Source organism: Rhinolophus ferrumequinum, chromosome 20, assembly GCF_004115265.2.
Source record: "Rhinolophus ferrumequinum isolate MPI-CBG mRhiFer1 chromosome 20, mRhiFer1_v1.p, whole genome shotgun sequence".
NCBI classification, from domain to species: Eukaryota; Metazoa; Chordata; class Mammalia; order Chiroptera; family Rhinolophidae; genus Rhinolophus; species Rhinolophus ferrumequinum.
In genome coordinates this window covers 15,407,710-15,424,642 of record NC_046303.1, presented here as the reverse complement: position 1 = coordinate 15,424,642, position 16,933 = coordinate 15,407,710, and the positions used below count along the sequence as shown (strand labels likewise).

Genomic DNA, 16,933 nt, shown 5'->3' with positions numbered 1-16,933 from the left:
GCCTGGGAGTGGTACCTGCTTCCCACTGTTACCAGCCCCAGGGCGCCTCTCACTCTTCCTGGTTGGTTTCCCTCACCCCATCCACACCCTTTGTAAATATTCTTGCATCAAACCATCTACACTGCCCCCACCTTTTGAGGGTACTCTTTGTTTCCTGCTGGGATTCTGATTTTTAAAAAATCTGTATCTAAACCAATCTAAAATTTAAGAAAATGTGAAAATCTTAGTGATACGTAAGTACTGTGTCATAGTTTAATTGGCAGCACTCTTTCTTAGCGGGACATAAATAATGGTGCATCGTACATTCGTTGACTTCTTAGATTTGACAAGGGTAAAATCTCCTTCACGCCATAAAGGGTTAAAGAGATGTTTCCAATATTACACTTCCAGAATTAACCTGGGATTATAGCCAAACAAGTTTAATATTTCGAAATATCATACACAATGCAGTTTAGTGCCAATTTTATTCCCTGGGTGAGTACCAGCAGTAAAATGTATGTAAGGGCCTCTGGATCAGGGTCTCCTGGAAGTTCTGAGTGTTGCCCCAGGCCAGCTTGTCTTCCTGCTTTCATCTAAGCCCCTCCACACCCCTCCTGGGCATCCCACTGGCTCTCATCCATCTCTCTGCATTACTTTAATAGTTTCACAACTGGCTAGTCCACCTTCAAACAATTCACTCTTCCCTTTGCTGCCAGAATACGTTTTCTGAAAAAGCAGAGCTGATCAGGCCACTTCCCTGCTTAAGATCCTTTAGGTGCTTCCCATGGCTTTCAGGATAAAGTTCAAATTTTTTAACATGCCACACAACGCCCTTCACGGTTTACCCGACAATCTCCTTAGTCTCCTTTCCTGTCGCTCACTTACACGTGATGCTTAACGCCGGCCAGAGGACTTCCTGACTCCTAAACACACCATACAGTTGCACATTTCCAGGAGTCTGTACTTGCTGGTCCTTTGAACTAGAATGCCCTCTCCACCATTTATTCACCTCCTACTCATCCTTCAATATTCAGCTTTGTTACCGCCTCATCTGGGAAGCCTTCCTAGATATTCCAGGTTGAGCTAGCAGTAGTGGTCAGCACCCTGTGCATTTCACACTACCTGAAATTGCTTACATCCAGGGGCTTTCACATGGTAGGAACTCAAAGGTTGTTAAGGAAATGCATGAATACAATTTAGTAATTTTCTGCTTCTATTGCTTTTCTTGTATCAGGAACATTTTTCAAAGAAACCGTTTTCTCAGCATTCAGTTCTGTCCAGTGGCAAAAGTGGTCAGTAGACTCAAAATAGCAAAATAATCCCCACAGCCATGCTACCACAGGGCCCTGGAAACCAACCTCACATGCTAAGGACAGACTGAAGGTTTGCATTGAACTAAGCCCTAATTATGTTCAGTGCTTTTAACTTCGAGCCTAGACACCCAGGCTTTGTACTATGCTGGAATCAGGTAACTGAGTGATACCCAGTACTGCATAGCTGCTAAGGTCATAAATTCTGACCCAGACTGCCTGTATCTGTACTTTCCTTCTAAAGCTACTGATTAGCTGTGTGCCTTGGGCAAGCTATTATGCCTCAGTTTCCTTATCTGTAAGATGGGAATATTAACAGTACTGACCTCAGAGCAAATGATTTAACATACGTGAAGGCTTATAACAGAACCTAGCACAAATTGAGTACCATTAAGCTACTATTTTTTGCATTTTTCCTATTACACGGAAAAAAAGGCATATCTGAGGCACAAAGCAGAGAAGTCATTTCAGGAATGGCTTTCTGCTGTGGTGAAGCCAGTTAGCTCTCCTACTGCCCATGTAATGAATTCACAGATCAAAATCATGAGTTCTAATATTGCATGGGTCTGCTGACGAGACATCATTGTCCTTCCATCTGCTTTCTCCAGTGCTACCAAAGTGACACAGATTTTTATTCCTTCCATATCACATAGAGCAGTGTGAACAATTGAGTTCTGCCTTTTTTTTTTTCCCTGCCCATAGCTTTTGTATTTATAAGATTTCTGTGTCTGTAGTGGTTATCCATGAAATCTCCCCATGCAGACAGCCACACGATTAAGTCAAATAATGAGTTAAGCAAAAATATAGTTCCTGAAATCATTATGTTAACTAGCTGGTGGACTCCGCTGGCTCCTTGGGATCCCAAAAAATATGTGTCCACTTCCCCCCCACCCCACTATTCAAAGAATGTTTGGGAGCACTTGGGAGTTCTTTGGAATAAACACGCTTAGAAAAATGCAAGGTTATCTAGAATCCTACAATTTTGCTGCTCGAAGATGGGTTTGGACATGACATACAGGTGAGGAACCAGCAATGTGGTTCCCTAGCCCCTCATGGAAGATTTTCCAGCACCCACACGTTTCCCAACCTTTGCACTTGAAAATAAAAGTGTTGGGGCGGCCGGTTGGCTCAGTTGGTTAGAGCGCAGTTCTCATAAATCCCAGGTCATCAGTTTGAGTCCCACATGGGCCAGTGAGCTGCGCCCTCCACAACTAGATTGAAAACAATGACTTGAGTTGGAGCTGATGGGTCCTGGAAAAACACACTCTTCCCCAATAAAAAAATTTTTTAAAAAATGCTCTTTAAAAAAACAGAGGTGGCCTGGTGGCTCAGTTGGTTAAAGAGTGAGCTCTGAACAACAGGGTTGCTGGTTCAATTCCCACATGGGCCAGTGAGCTGCACTCTCCACAACTAGACTGAAGACAACACGCTGCCACTGAGCTTCCAGAGGGGCCGCCAGACAGCTCGGTTGGTTAGAGTGCAAGCTCTCAACAACAAGGTTGCTGGTTCAATTCCTGCATGGGATGGTGGGCTGAGCCCCCTGCAACTAAAGATTGTAAATGGCAACTGGACTTGGAGCTGAGCTGTGCCCTCCAAAATTAGATTGAAGGACAATGACTTGTAGCTGATGGGCCCTGGAGAAACACACTGTCCCCCAGTATTCCCCCAAAAAATTAAAGAAAAAACCCACAAAGGCTACCAATGTTCAGCGAGAGTTTCCATTGTACCTATTATTTGGTTTATTCACCTGAAATGTTGAAAAATGAAGACAGGAGGGCCTAGACCACACAAAGCAGGCTGCTGGTGATCGTGACCCCAGTCCTAACAGCACCCCGCCTCCCCAGTGCTCTGTTCTCCCTTTCCTGGCTTGTTTTCTACCCTCCTATTTTATATTATCTGCCTCTGGCAGAATGACTTCCAACAGGACTGGGATTTGGGGCTTATTTTCCTCATTGCTACATCCTTAGCATCTAGAGTAACACCTGATACTCAGGAGGCAACCACACACAGGTCTGAATGACTGAGATCTGAGACAATGCAAGCTTTACAGTAAGAACCTCCAGACTAATTTTCCTAGTTCCTACTCCCTCATCTCTACGGCACTAGAGTAAACCACAGCCTGTCTTGTTAGTCCTTTTACTCACCAGTAGTCACGGGTGGGAGACAAAGTGAAGGATTTCTAAGCAAATCATTTAAGCAAGTCAAACCAGACACAATCATGGCAGGAGCTCCACACCTTATCCTTCTGTGGAGACTCTGAACTCATCTCTGCTTGGACGAAGGCTCTCCCAGTCAACCACTCCAGCCACACCCTCAGAGCCACATGCAGCGTCTTGCAAAGTTGGTTTAAGTTTTGTTGGAGGTCCGTATTTTTCAGAATATCTCATAGACCCATTTAGACACAGAAAGCAGGGGAAAGAATCCTTTTTACAAGTAAGCACATCTTAACATCTCAAATGAATACAAGTACATGAGTTTGAGTCGCTTTATTTTACTGCACAAATATAATTCAGACATCTTTGGGGTAAAGGACTGAGGAACTGAAGCAAAAACAGCCCCTGATGGAAAGGTGGGAGAATGGGTGATAACCATGGAAGAGAATATACAGGCTGCTTAGGATCAGGACACATTATTCCTGTGAAAAGCAACTGCTAAGTGCTACCATTCAGCTCTCATATCCAGCAATTCATTACTTTCCCCTACAATTGATCCTTCCTCTATTATCACCCGTCCCAATAAGCCAACTGGAATGGAACCAAGTAGAAAGATGGTGGTTTTTTTTTGTTTTTTTGTTTTTTTTTTACAATCAAGGACCTCTGAAACACAGACAATCCCAAAGCTTCAAAGTATCCCACAAATGATGTCATAAGTTGAGTCCCTTCCTCACTTGTCAGCAACATGGCACTGGAACCATTTCCTTTTCGCTCACCACCCTGTGCCCAGTGCCTGGCACCCAGCAGGCACTCCGTAAACATTTGTTGGATAAATGCCTTTGTTAATAAGTTTTTGTAATCCCTTGGATCAATCAGCTCTCCAGCCAAAAGCTCATAAAATCAAAATAGGGCAATGTCGATGGAACACGCCTGGAATCCGGCACCAGTCACTGACCCATTGCACAGAGCAGGCTATTGACAGGAACGCACCAACCCGAAGCCACATTCCAGTGGGAGGAGAAGAGCAGTGTCTCCATGTAAAGTATCTCTACCGCCCCAAAGGGTAAATACCACCCCATCTCAAAACCAATTAAAAAAAATAAGAGTGAATTGGACCTAAATCAGAAACCGAATTGACACAAGATTGCCAAACTCAATCCTTGCAGGATCTCATTTACCTACATAGCAGGTCACTCGAGTAAAAGGACCATCATCCATGACTTTCCTACATACATTTCCTTCTTCTAGGGTAGAGAATTTAAATTCCTGTAAGGCACTGCACACCCACACACCCAATGCTATATCTGTGGCTCTCCTCTCCTACCTCAGTGAGTGAGTCCGGTCTTTTGAGTACCTTTTAAATAATCTTGAAAAGCCCAAAGCTTTTTGTGTTTAAACCAAAAAACTGCAGTCAGAAGTCCACCAGGGTAAGATGCAGTAAGGGAGATTTGGGACGATTTTGTTCCCATTTACGTGTTTTAACCCACCAGCTTCAAAGATAGATCAAGTTCCTGGAGCAGCCTTTGAACACCCCCCTCCCTCCTGAAATCGCCCCTCCCCCAAGGGAAAGGCGCAGTGACGTGGCCACCAGGTTTACCCTGCCCGGTGTCCCAAGGCATCCACAGCCCTCGAGGCCATGGTGGTGGTGGCAGCGGCGGCGACCACAGTCTCTAGAGACAAAGTTCTGTAGTGCACTGACTTCTATCATATACAGAGTCGGAGTGTCTCAGAACTTTGCCTCAAAAGACCAAACAGGCTGTCTTCCTCCAGAAGCTTCTTCCTGCAGGTGTGCTCCCCCCCACCCCCAGCTAAGACAAAGAAGAATAACTCATTAAAAGCAATTTAGCTCAGGATGCGACGGATAATGGAACGGGTCATTAATTATGGAAAGTTACTGCCGCAGTCAGCAGGGGCAAATGCCCAGCAGAAATGGTGTATTAACAACCCGGTTCGACGAATTCTGGTCGCAATGTCACAGCAAACGGGATACAGGAATCACACTACCTCCCCCTCCTACCACCCATCCCAAATTAGAACCCCTTCCCGGCCGAATCCCGCTTCTTCCTCGCTCCTGTTATTTAAACTTTTGCAAGCTGCTAACTCACTCCATTTAACTTGTGGCAACTTTTTACCTCCCCTTCTGGAAAGTTGGTGGGGGAGGGGATCGCACGAGGACAAATTCTCGGAGCTGGAAGAGTTAAGGGGGGGGGGAGCGAATACAGGCCCGGGAAATGCCCAGCAGATGGGACAGCCCAAGAACGCAAGGCTTTGCGGGGCCTCCACTGCTTCGCCCCTTCCCCCCGCCATTCCCACCACTTTATTCCGGTCTGCCCGTAGTCCGCACCCAGCCCCAGAACTCGCGGCTATGCAGTCCTCTCCCCTCCGCTCCACCCACCCACTCTGTGAGCTTCTCCCTGCCCCATTAGGCAAACGGCTTGCCGCGGACCTAGTCTGCACGCAACCTCCCCCTTGCACCGTGTCCCCAACACTGCCTCTCTGCTCTTAGCCCCTGCCCTGCAACCCTGCCCCTGCAGTACCGGCTGCCACCCTCCTTCCCAACACGACAGCCCCCTCCCCCTACATACCGCACCTGAACAGCTGTTGCACCCGTGCAACAGGTCTGGAAAGTGTCTTCCCCTCCTCTCCCCGCCAACCTCCCGCCACCGTCCCCTCCCCTACGACCCCCTTCCCCATGACTCCCCAGAGCCAGAGTCGGAGATGCAGTGGGCAGCATTCCCCCGGCTGGGGTGCACAAGCGGCTGGCGAAGTGCGGGGAGCGCAGAGGCACCTGGGGCTGGGGGCGGGTGGTCGCGCTCCGGCCTCCCTTGGCCGGGGCGCCCTCCCGCGTGGCCCCTTCTGCGCCCGCCGCAGGCTCCCCAGCCTGTTCCTCCAGCGCCGGCCGCCAGGCATTCCCCGGCGGGCTCCCCCCCTCGCGCTCCGCTCCGCTCCCTTCCATCTTGACTTTTGCCGACGTGGAAATTTTGGGTTTGGAGACGACCTGCGCTCTTATTGGCTGCCGGCGGGCGGGGTCGGAGGTCACGGCTGCTCTCGCTATTCCGCGCCAAGAGGAGCCGCACAGCGGCTCATGTCAAGTCAGCAGGTTCCCTCCGCCTCCCCAGGGGTCACGTGCGCCCCGGGCGGGCCCTAGAGCCGCCTCCTTATGCAAATAGACAGGCCGTGAGGGGAGGGGGAGGGGCGGGAGTGGGCGGTAGCGCGAGGGGCGGGGGCGGAGGCTAGGCTCACTGGCCCGGCCGGGGGAGGGGCTTGGAGGGGCGGGGCGCTCCAGGTGGCCACCTGGCTCCGCGTCCTGCCCCGCCCCCCTGCTGGCCCCCCTGCTCACCCCGCTCTGCTACCCTGCCCCTTCTGCCTCCCGCTAGTCTGCGGGACCGTGTCATCCGGCAGCCCCGCCGGGCCTAGGGAACCCGCGTTTTGCCAGGTGCCTCTGAACTCCCGCCTCCTCCCGAACCCTTTCCACCAGGACCGGCCCGAGCCCAGGCTGGGCCCAGGTCTCTTCTGAGCTGGGGAAGAGGAAGCGGCGACGTTGCCTGCGGGGCAGAGAACGAAATGGAAACCTTGGGGAAGGCAGTTTCCTCCTGTGGCAGGGAGTTGAGAGAACTAATAGCGAGATTCCCGGTAAGAGAATTCTAGGACAAAGCAAAAATCAAGAATTCATCGGGGTTAAAAAGTACTCCCTTTTAATTAACTGCTTACCCAGTGGTCCCCAAAATAAAAAGGGGCCAGAATGCTAACTAAAAGCCAGTTCTGATTTTTTTTTTTTAAACACGTCTGTGAGGACTAACCGAAAGGCCAGTCCGTCTCCACCCGACTTCTGCTGAGAGTGGAACCCAGGACACGTTCTCCTTCCACATCTGGATGGAAGTGTGATTCCGTGGAGCTCAGAATTTCCTGAGAACTCACGGGGCATGTAAAAGGAACCAATTCTTAACGTGGTTCCCTAAACACGTCAAAGAAGGTCCTTTTCTAGAAAGAAAGCAAATGGATGAATGGCTGCATGACCTGGATGTCTTCCTTCCCTCCTCCGCCTTCCCCGAGGAAAAGAAAGTAACAGCATTGCAAAGGTAGAGCTCATAGGATAAAAACTAACTCTTGGATGGTTACTCAAAGATCTGCCAGCTTATAGTCACCAAGAGAAAGGAAAGGGGCTACATTTTTTAAAATATAAATATTTCCTACAATTGGCCTATTTTTTTCTTCGTGTAATAAAATATCATCTTTATAATTTACCCATAAGTCTGACCAAATGATCCAGAAAAGCAAAAGGAATTTTCATGGGAAGAGTCTTACCTGTAAAATTCTTCCCATCCTCTCTTCTTAATTTACTCTCTCCTTCTCCCTATTTCCCCCTATGGAAAGATAAATCATTGCTCCTTCCAACTGTTTTATTCTCAAGGATATTTCTCTTCACTCCCCTTTCTCTTCTGTCTCCACACTCGGTTGTTTATCTGACCCTTCCCGGGTTTGCAGGGGCCTCTCCCTGGGCATTGTCTCCTCCCGCCCCCCACCCCCTCCTGTCCAAGGCTTGCCAGCAGTGCTTGCTGGGCCTCCCCCGAGTTGGTGCTGGCTCTGCCGCCTGTTCTGTTGTGTGCACTGGAATATTGATTTTTCAGTGTGTGTGCGCCGGCTCTGTAAAAATCAATATTTCAGTAGCTCGAGCACAGCGCAGGGCAGTGTAATGGAGCCGGCCTGCTGATGTAACGTGCGGGGTCCACTCTCAGCGATTGAGGTCAGTCAGAAAACGGCAGTGTGTTTTCCTATTTCATGTTTGCTTCAGAGAGAGGGAAGGAGTTTGTACACCGGTGTGTACATCAGATTCCAGGACAAAGTAGCCTTAGTGCTATTGAGTAACACGCAAACCAAGTTAGAGAATGATACATTCTAAGGCCAAAAAAGGTGATGATGGAAAATGGATTGTCTGCTCTAAAAACTCCTACATAAAACATTGTGGGGGGTGGGGAGGTTACTGTCTGCCCTCAATCCTACCAAATTTCACAATGAGAAAAAATAGGCTCAACTCCAAGAAAGGGCTGGAGTTTATCTTTGATACTGGATCTGTGGATTATTAATCTACAGCCCCGGAAATATGCTTCTGATCAATGAGGACAAGAGATTTCTGGCATGCTTTACAGAAAAAAAATCAATAATAGTATCACTTGGGGACTATCCTCATGACATTTGCAGCAGATGTGGAAGGATGCTGGACTTGGAGTCAGACCAGTGGGTTCTGAGCAGAAATGCCCCATCTCTAGCCTGCTGACCTTTCTGGGCTGCAGGGACTTTACCTATAAGCGAAGGGGGTAAACTAAATACTCTCTAGTACCTATGAGTCTACAAAAGAGAAAATACTACAGATAAAACCTTCAAAAACAAAAATACAATTAAGTCGAGTATATACCATAGATAAGAAAAATAGATTAATACCAGAAGTGTTGCAGAAACAGAAGGTAGATATGTTCCTGCTCTAGTTATGTGTTTTACTTTTAAATTTTATTCTAGTGTGATCTTATGGAGGGTAATTTGGCCATTTTTAAAAAATGCACTTCTTTTGACCTAGCATTTCTAAGAGTTTTTCCTAAAGAAATTATTAGTATTGCTAGAAAGATGTTTATCATTGCCAATTTAGAATACTGAAACATTAGAAACAACCTAAGTATCCAATAATAGGGGATTTAGTAAATAAAACATGGTAATGGTATATTTATTCAGTGGAACACAACTTTAATATGGTGGTGCTAAGTGGATATTAAAATAATGTGGAAGATTTGCACTTATGGAAATGTATGTACTACTTAAATCTCTATCTACATCTCATAGTGGTAAAGGATATGAGTTCTGGAGCCCAGTGGCTTGAGTTCAAATCTCTCTCCACCGCTAACTAGATGTGTGGCTTTGGTTGGCTTTAAAGGAAATGTCTTAGTATCCCATTGCTGCTGTAACAAATTACCACAAACAGTGGCTTAAAACAACACAAATTTATTATCTTACAGGTCTAGAAGTCAGAAGTCCAAAATGAGTTTCATTGTGCCAAAATAAAGACGTGGGCAGGGTCAGACTCCCTACAGAGGTTTAAGAGGAGAATTTGCTTACCTTTTCTAGAGGCTACCTGCTTGTGGCCCTTTCATCCATCTTCAAAGCACAGCACTTCAAGTTCTGTTTTTGCCATCACACCTCCTCTCTGACTCACCTTCCTGCCTCCTTTTTAAAAGGATCCTTGTGATTACATTGGGCCCACCTGAAGAATCCAGGATAATCTCAGCATCTCAAAGTTCTTAATCACATCTACAAAGTTTCTTTTGCCTTGTAAGGTAACATATTCATAAGTTCCGGAGATCAGAATGTGGACATCTTTTCCGCCATTATTCTGTCTACCTCGATGAGCTAAAATCAAGGTGTCTCCAGAGTTGCATTCCTTTCTGGAGACTGTAGGGGAGAATTTGTCTTCTTCCTTTTTCAGCTTCTAGCGGCTGCCTGCATTCCTTGGCTCAGGGTCCCCCCTCCTTCAACTTCAAAGTCAGCAATGGCTGATAGAATCTTGCGTAGATTGTATCACTCTCACAGGAGTCTTCTGACTCCTTCTTCCACACTTAACAACACTTGTGATTACGTGGGGCCACCTAGGTAGTCAGGATAATCTCCCTATTTTAAGATCCGCTCATTAGCAACATAATTCCATCTGCTACCTTCATTCTCCTGGGCCATCTAGTGTGACATAACCACAGGTGCCTGGGATTAGGACGTGGACATCTTTGGGAGGTGATCATTCTGCCTGCCCCACTCAGGATAATGGTGATAATGTACATTATAAGGTTGTGGAGAAGCTCAAACAAATCAATGCATGAAAAGTGTCTAGAACAGTGCCTGGCACATAGTAAGCACTCCATACTAATTGGCCCATAGTAAGCATTCCATACTAATTATCTATTATCGTTATCATCCGGAAAGGAAATGCAGACTGTAAACAGTTGTTGCATTGGAGGGTGGGATTAAAGCTGATTTTTTTCTTTCTTCCTTTTGCTCATGTTAGTTTTTCTCCCATGAACATGTGTTACTTGGGCACTTAAAATTTTTTAAATAAAAATGAGACAAATCAATAAAGGACGTTATCATAGTATAATAGGAAAATAATTTAATTTGGGGTTAAAAAGTTCAGGCGCTCATCTCAGCACTGGTTCTAAAAGAAATTGTGATATGGGGTGAGTTGCTTTACCTCTCTGCATTTCAGTTTTTCTTATCAGTAGTATGAGAGGGATGAACTATGCATTTTGCAACGTCCTTCCAGTTCTAAATGCCATGCATCTAAAAATTGAAAGATCAATAAATTCATAAACGGTAAAGAACACTTATTAGTATATAAAGAACACATACAAAATCATAGAAAAAAGAGAGCCCTATAAGGAAAAAAAAATGAGTAAATGCCATAAGCAGGCATTTCACAGGAGAAAAACAAATGGCAGTAAGCATAGGTAAAGATGTTAAGCCTCATTAGTAACCAGGAAATGCAATTTAAGACTAAACTGAGACACAATTTTGTACTCACTAGGTTGGCAAGTACCTCCAAAAGTTTCTTGCAGCTTGTCCTCTGTGTGTCCCCAGAGTCAGCCATTTTTTTTGGCACCTTCTGTATTAGGAACAGAGATACATGTTTCATAACTATCCAGCCAGCTGAGGTGAATTTGTTCCTTCTCCAATTAATCACAGTGTTGATTTTAATGCTGAAGAATCACATTCCTCGTTCCCCTGACTTGTCTTCTGTCATTTCATAAGGTTTGTCCATCTAGTCAGAGTCCAGAGGGGCTGGGTCTCAGAGTCCTGCAACAGTCCTGACAGTCACGTTATTTTTGACTTCCATCTTTGATCCCATAGTCTTCCCCCAAAATAAACGGCTTTGTCTTTTTTTTGGGGGGGGGGGGTTTCTATTTTCTTGACTCTAACTGAAGCATTTGGAAGCAATTATCAGAACTCAGGTGTACCTGAAATATCACTGTTTCCAATGAGGATTGGCTTGTATAGGGTTTGCAAAATGAAGTTGGTGCCAAGTGCATTGAGGAGGATGGACAAGAATGGTCTCTGAGGCAGCAGTGACACCTGACATCTACACGTCAGCACTTTCATGTGCCTTTGGATGTTAGATTCTACGACACATCAGTTGGGTGGAGAACTGGTTTTTAAGACTCACTACCGAAGGCAGAATGGCCCCCCCAAGTCATTGCATACCACTTTGCATGAGGTCTTCAGTTTTGGAGACAAAGATTTATTTATTTTTAACTCTTTATCGTGAAAAATGTTCAAATATACAAAAAGAAAAAGAATATAGTGTAAATACACTCTGTAAAGTAGATATAAAAATTATAGAAAGGGTATAATGAAATCCATCACCCATCATGAGTTTTAATAAATTATAAATCATGAACTTTCTTATTTCATTTGTCCTCCCCCATCCTTTCCAGGATTATTCTGAAGCAAATCGCCAGTATCACGGGGTGTAGATGTTGTGAGGAGGTCATCATGATAAGCAATCTCAAAGATCAAGAGAGTATTATTAATGGCAATATTGAGTAAAATCCCTCTTTGCAACATTATTACAAGCTATTTATTTTAATCAATTGAATGCCAAAATTCTTCACTCTTAAGACTACTTTTAACTTCCATAGCAACAGAATATTGAAAGACTCAATGAAATAATGCCAGGTCTATTGCAATAGTCTTAACCGGTCTCTATAATCCATCCTATGTAAAGCCCATGTTTGCCCACTCTTTTAGTAAATGTGAGTGCCTATTATGTGCAAAGCGTAGTACTAGGCACAGGAGGAGATACAAAGGTGCTTCAGATACGGCTGCTATTCTGTAGCAAAGAATGTGTCTGGCCTTTGTCCTCAGTTTCTGGGTGGGGGTTTCTAAACCCTTGGAATTTTCCAAGTGACAGGAGTGCCTTTGTTATTTATGGTGGGCTCCTGGACCACATCTGACTCCATGATAACGAGATGACTCATGATGGAAAGACCCAGCCATGTGATTAGAGGGGTGAGGCTTTGGTCCAGGTGGTACTAACCTGATCTCCAGGGAAGGAAGAGGGACTGCAGATTGAGTTCAATCACATGATCAATTATTCAATCAATCGTGCCTGCATATTGAAACTCCAAGCAAAATCCTGGACTGGACAGCCAAAGCTGGGGTGTGCTTCCTGGTTGGTGAACACATCAACATGCCTAGAGCATATACATCCCGAGTCCACACCGAGAGGATGAGGAAGCTCTGCGTTTGACACCCTTGCCCTATGTGTCTCTTCACTTGGCTGGTCCTGATTTATGTCCCTTATATTAAAACTGTAATCATAACCGTAGTGCTTTCCTGACTTCTGTGAGTCCTTCTAGCTAATTACCAAACGTGAAGGGGTCGTGGGAACCCCTGAATTTGTAGCCAGTTGGTCAGAAGTGCAGGTAGCCTGGGAACCTCCTGCAGCACAGCTAGTGTCTGAACCTGAAGTGAGGGCAATTTTACGGAGGACCATGTCCTTCACCTGTGGAGTCTGCAGTAGCTCAGAACTGCACTGCAGTTATAGACGAAAAAAGGAGTTCTATGGAAAGTAAGCTCACAGGGTGATCTGATCATAAATTCCTAACTGAACAGGTCGTGGTGTGGAGTCACGTACCAAGCATACAACTTCATAACTAAAAGGCTTATCTTTGCCTTCAGCAAGCCCTGTCCATTGATTCTGTGCATCTAGGTGAACACACCTTTGAAATGTCGCCCTTCAGACCCCTGCTTCTGTTACATGACCACCCTGTCAGGCTCCTCCTGCTAAAGCATGCAAGACATAATCCTATCCCCATCCTCCACTTGCTTTCTCTCACTTTCATGTAATCTTTCTGACATTCCCTCCTTCATCTCAAATGCACGAAAGAAAACTGCAAACTGTTATTCTCAGAAGCATTTGTCTCAGTCTCTCGAGACCTCGCTTCCAGGAGTATCTTCTGTTTGGCTCAAATAAATGTTTATAAACATTCTCTATAAGGTTTGGACGTTCTTAAGTTGACACCGTATTCGACTTCAATGCTAATGAAAATTAAAAGTGTCACGCAACAGTTACAAATGTGCTGTGGAAAACGAGAGATGGGAAAGAGAACTTGCAACTAGGGACACTGGAGGAAGCATTGGGTGAAAGGTGGGCCTTGCCTGGAGCCCTGAAAGGTAAGTGAGATTTGGACGTGCAGATGACATAAGAATAAACAAGTATTGCATGCTTCCTCTGCTCTGCATCAGGCCCTGCTCTAATGACTTAATAAGTTAGTGACTTATTAACATGCCCAGTCCTATGAAGGTGCACTAATATTATCTGTCCTCTACAGGAGGGCACGCAGAGCTCAAACAGCTTGCCAGGAGTTGCACACCTAATAAGTGGAGAGCTGGGATTTGAACCTAGACAATATGAGTCCAGTGTCCACGCTTTTATAACCACTACATTTGACTGCCTTTCAAGTGAGAGGAAAGAACATTTCAGGAGGAAGGAATAGCAGAAACAGATGGGAAAGCAGAGGTATAAACATAAGGGGAAAAGAAGAATGTTAGATAAGTACTTTGAACGGCAAGGAGACATGGGGAAACCAAAGGTTCTTGGGGCTGGAGCTTTGTAACGGGATTCTGTGAACTTTTAGGCACTGCAACAATGTAAGAAGTTACCATTGAAAGCACAGCCCCCTTCTCCAAATCAGGGTGCTGCTCTTGCACCCCTGAAGGATGAATCACTTTCCACCTGATACTCAAGTTGTGGTGTATAGATTAGAGTCTCCAAGGGGAACTATGCTTTCTCATTGTTTAATCTCCCAATTGGCCTAATGCATACTGTAGGCCGTGACTACCTGCGGAATGACTGGCTACTACACTAGACTGTACCATATCAATTGCCAATATTTGACCGTTTCTCACCTATAAAAATAGCAATGTGTTATGGTTTCAACCTATTAAGACACTGTATTATAATTATGCTCAGAGAGAGGCTGTTAAAATTCAAGTACATTACTGTTAGAGGCCGTAAAATAGGCATTAGAAACTTTACAAGGGACTATTGCTAAACTTAATGTACAGCATTTAAACTAGTATATAAGAATATGTAGTATATTCTACACATATACATTTGTAAATATGCTATAATACATATATTAGCTATTTTAGTATATATACATATATATGGAGAGAGACAGAGAGAGAGAGCGAGAGAGAGAGAGAGACCTATCTGTAGGTTAATTCTACAAGGACTATTATCCATGCAATCTGATCTTGATATCAAATCAGAAGCTCAAATTCCATGCAAGTCAGGTTTATAAACTTGAGGTAAACCTCAGTACAGATCAAAAATGAAGGAGGAGAAAGAGAAACAAGAAAATCGGATAAACTTTATTCAATAGTTGCCATTAGACATAGTGTTTCATAGAGGACTCTGTTGCAGTGGGTACGAAGAGTTAATTTTTAGCTGCCTTCCACCAAGAAGTGAGGAAATTTTTCACGTGAGGTATGTGTCACATTAGAGACGATGCCGTTAATCGAAGGAACAAGACCGGCTGATGTGTGTTTCTCATAAAGCAAAAGAGACCTGCCCATCTGTGAACCTACCTGCTGAGCTCCTGGCTGGTTCCACAGAAAGTAGAGCGTTAGAGCTAAACCCTGAAGAGTGGCCATCATCTGTGCAGCTTACCCAACAGAAGTGAACTAATGAGTCAGACAGCGTAAGTAAACTATGTAGTATGCAGCCCAGAGTTTGCAGCCACCCCCAAACTTCTAGTGAGGAGTTTACACGTACACAAGAGTCACAACTCAAGGAGAACAGTTTAAAGTAGACTGAAATACAACTCAAAATCCTGCCCAGCAAGTCGTAGGTTTGTTTAGTTTAATTGAACAGATTGTGAAAAAACAAATGATGTATTCCTGAGAGCAGGAATGCTTTTTGTGTGCTGACTCCCCTGAAGCAGGCCTACTAATAGGTAAGATTTTTCCTCCTAAAGGTTCGTTTTAAAATAAAGTGCTCTAAACATTTAATAGACATAATTGTTTCTAAGCTGGGGGAAGTAGTGAAGCTGGACTAGCTATGCAAATCACGTGACTCGATTTTTTCACAAAGGGTTCTCACTCACAAGGTCTGAAGGTAAGGCCAAATAGACGTATGAAATGATCCCTCTAAATTAAAAAAAAATATTGATCAAAGGACATCAGATGTCTCTTACATTTATTTACAAATCGCTGGGAAATTCCGTTCCTTTCTTTAAATCTCTCAATTTTGTGTCCTGTGGAAATAACAGTACATTCCTAAGAGAATAGCTCTTCTTTTACTCCAGGTTCTCAGAAGTTTTCTTTACGAAGGAGAAGAGATTTTAGGATCCGTTCTCCAAGCTGGATGTCTTGCAGGGTCTTCTCTCTATTCGTTTGTAATCCTACAAAGTCTGGCGGCCCTGCCCAACCAGCTCCCCAGTTGCTCACTTTTGTGTTGCTCCATCCCCTCCCTTCTATCCCTTCTGTTCTAACATGAAGACCCTGTTTTTCCAGAAGCCTCTCTTGCCTGGAGACACCAGAAATTCATCCTGGAATGAGGACTCAGGATGACCATGTAGCACAGCCCTCTAAAAGGAGAGACTGACACTAAGCTCTTAGAACCCTCTATACCTGATTCTCAGTCTATCTGGGGCCTCCTTTCCTGTTCAGATTTCCACTGGGGCTAAGAGGTCTGGACAAGTGCCTATTCCTTGGCCCTTGTAGCTTTTCTCCCCTCTTGTTTCTCTCTACTCCGAAGAGCTTTCTCTTCTTCTTTAGTGATAAAATAATGATACAGTCCCTCTTCTAGAACTATGTCCAGAATTACAGGAAACACACCACCATCACATTCAGAGCTCCCGCCCCGCTTACTCTCCTGACCATCTAACACAGTGTATGCTTACTCAGGGTTCTCGCTCCCCACTGTCCTCAACACTGTAAACTCCCTAAGGCAGTGACTGTCTTCCACTGCTACAGATGTCCCCAGAGGCCAGCACACACATCGTAGGCATTCTATAAATATTTGGTGGATGAATGAATGAATGAATGAATGTGCCTAGAGTGGAGGATATAAACAAAGAGAGTAAAGAACAAACTTGCATAAAACAACTTTCGTAATACTTTTGAAAATCTGGGAAAGGATTCCAGAGTTACCCAATGGGTGTTAAAACGATCAAGGACATCCTGAGCCCACTTCTCAATGTAGTAGGAAAAAAATGACTTTTGCTTTCAGATATGTACTGTAGCCTAACATTCTTTGTGGGGACTTTTTTTTTTTTTAAAGGAAACAATCTGTTAGACAAATATGTGAAAGCTTTTTATTTAAAGAACATAAAATACGGAGTCAGAGCGTCAAACTCAATGTTTTTCTTTCTTTGTATGCCTCAACCACCAACAACCTGATATACCTCTTAAAGTAATTTGATTCTCTTTTTGGAAAAAAGTCACCTTCAC

General features: G+C 44.7%; 1 long non-coding RNA gene across 1 annotated transcript in view; it reads right to left on the bottom strand.

The window, feature by feature from the left end:
- The window catches only part of LOC117012140 (uncharacterized), a 55,585-nt gene extending 47,691 nt beyond the window's left edge, over positions 1-7,894 (bottom strand). The window contains exon 1 of the long non-coding RNA XR_004421135.1: positions 7,748-7,894. This is a non-coding gene — a long non-coding RNA (uncharacterized LOC117012140). The remainder of the gene's footprint in view (positions 1-7,747) is intronic.
- Between the last annotated feature and the right edge of the window lie 9,039 nt (positions 7,895-16,933).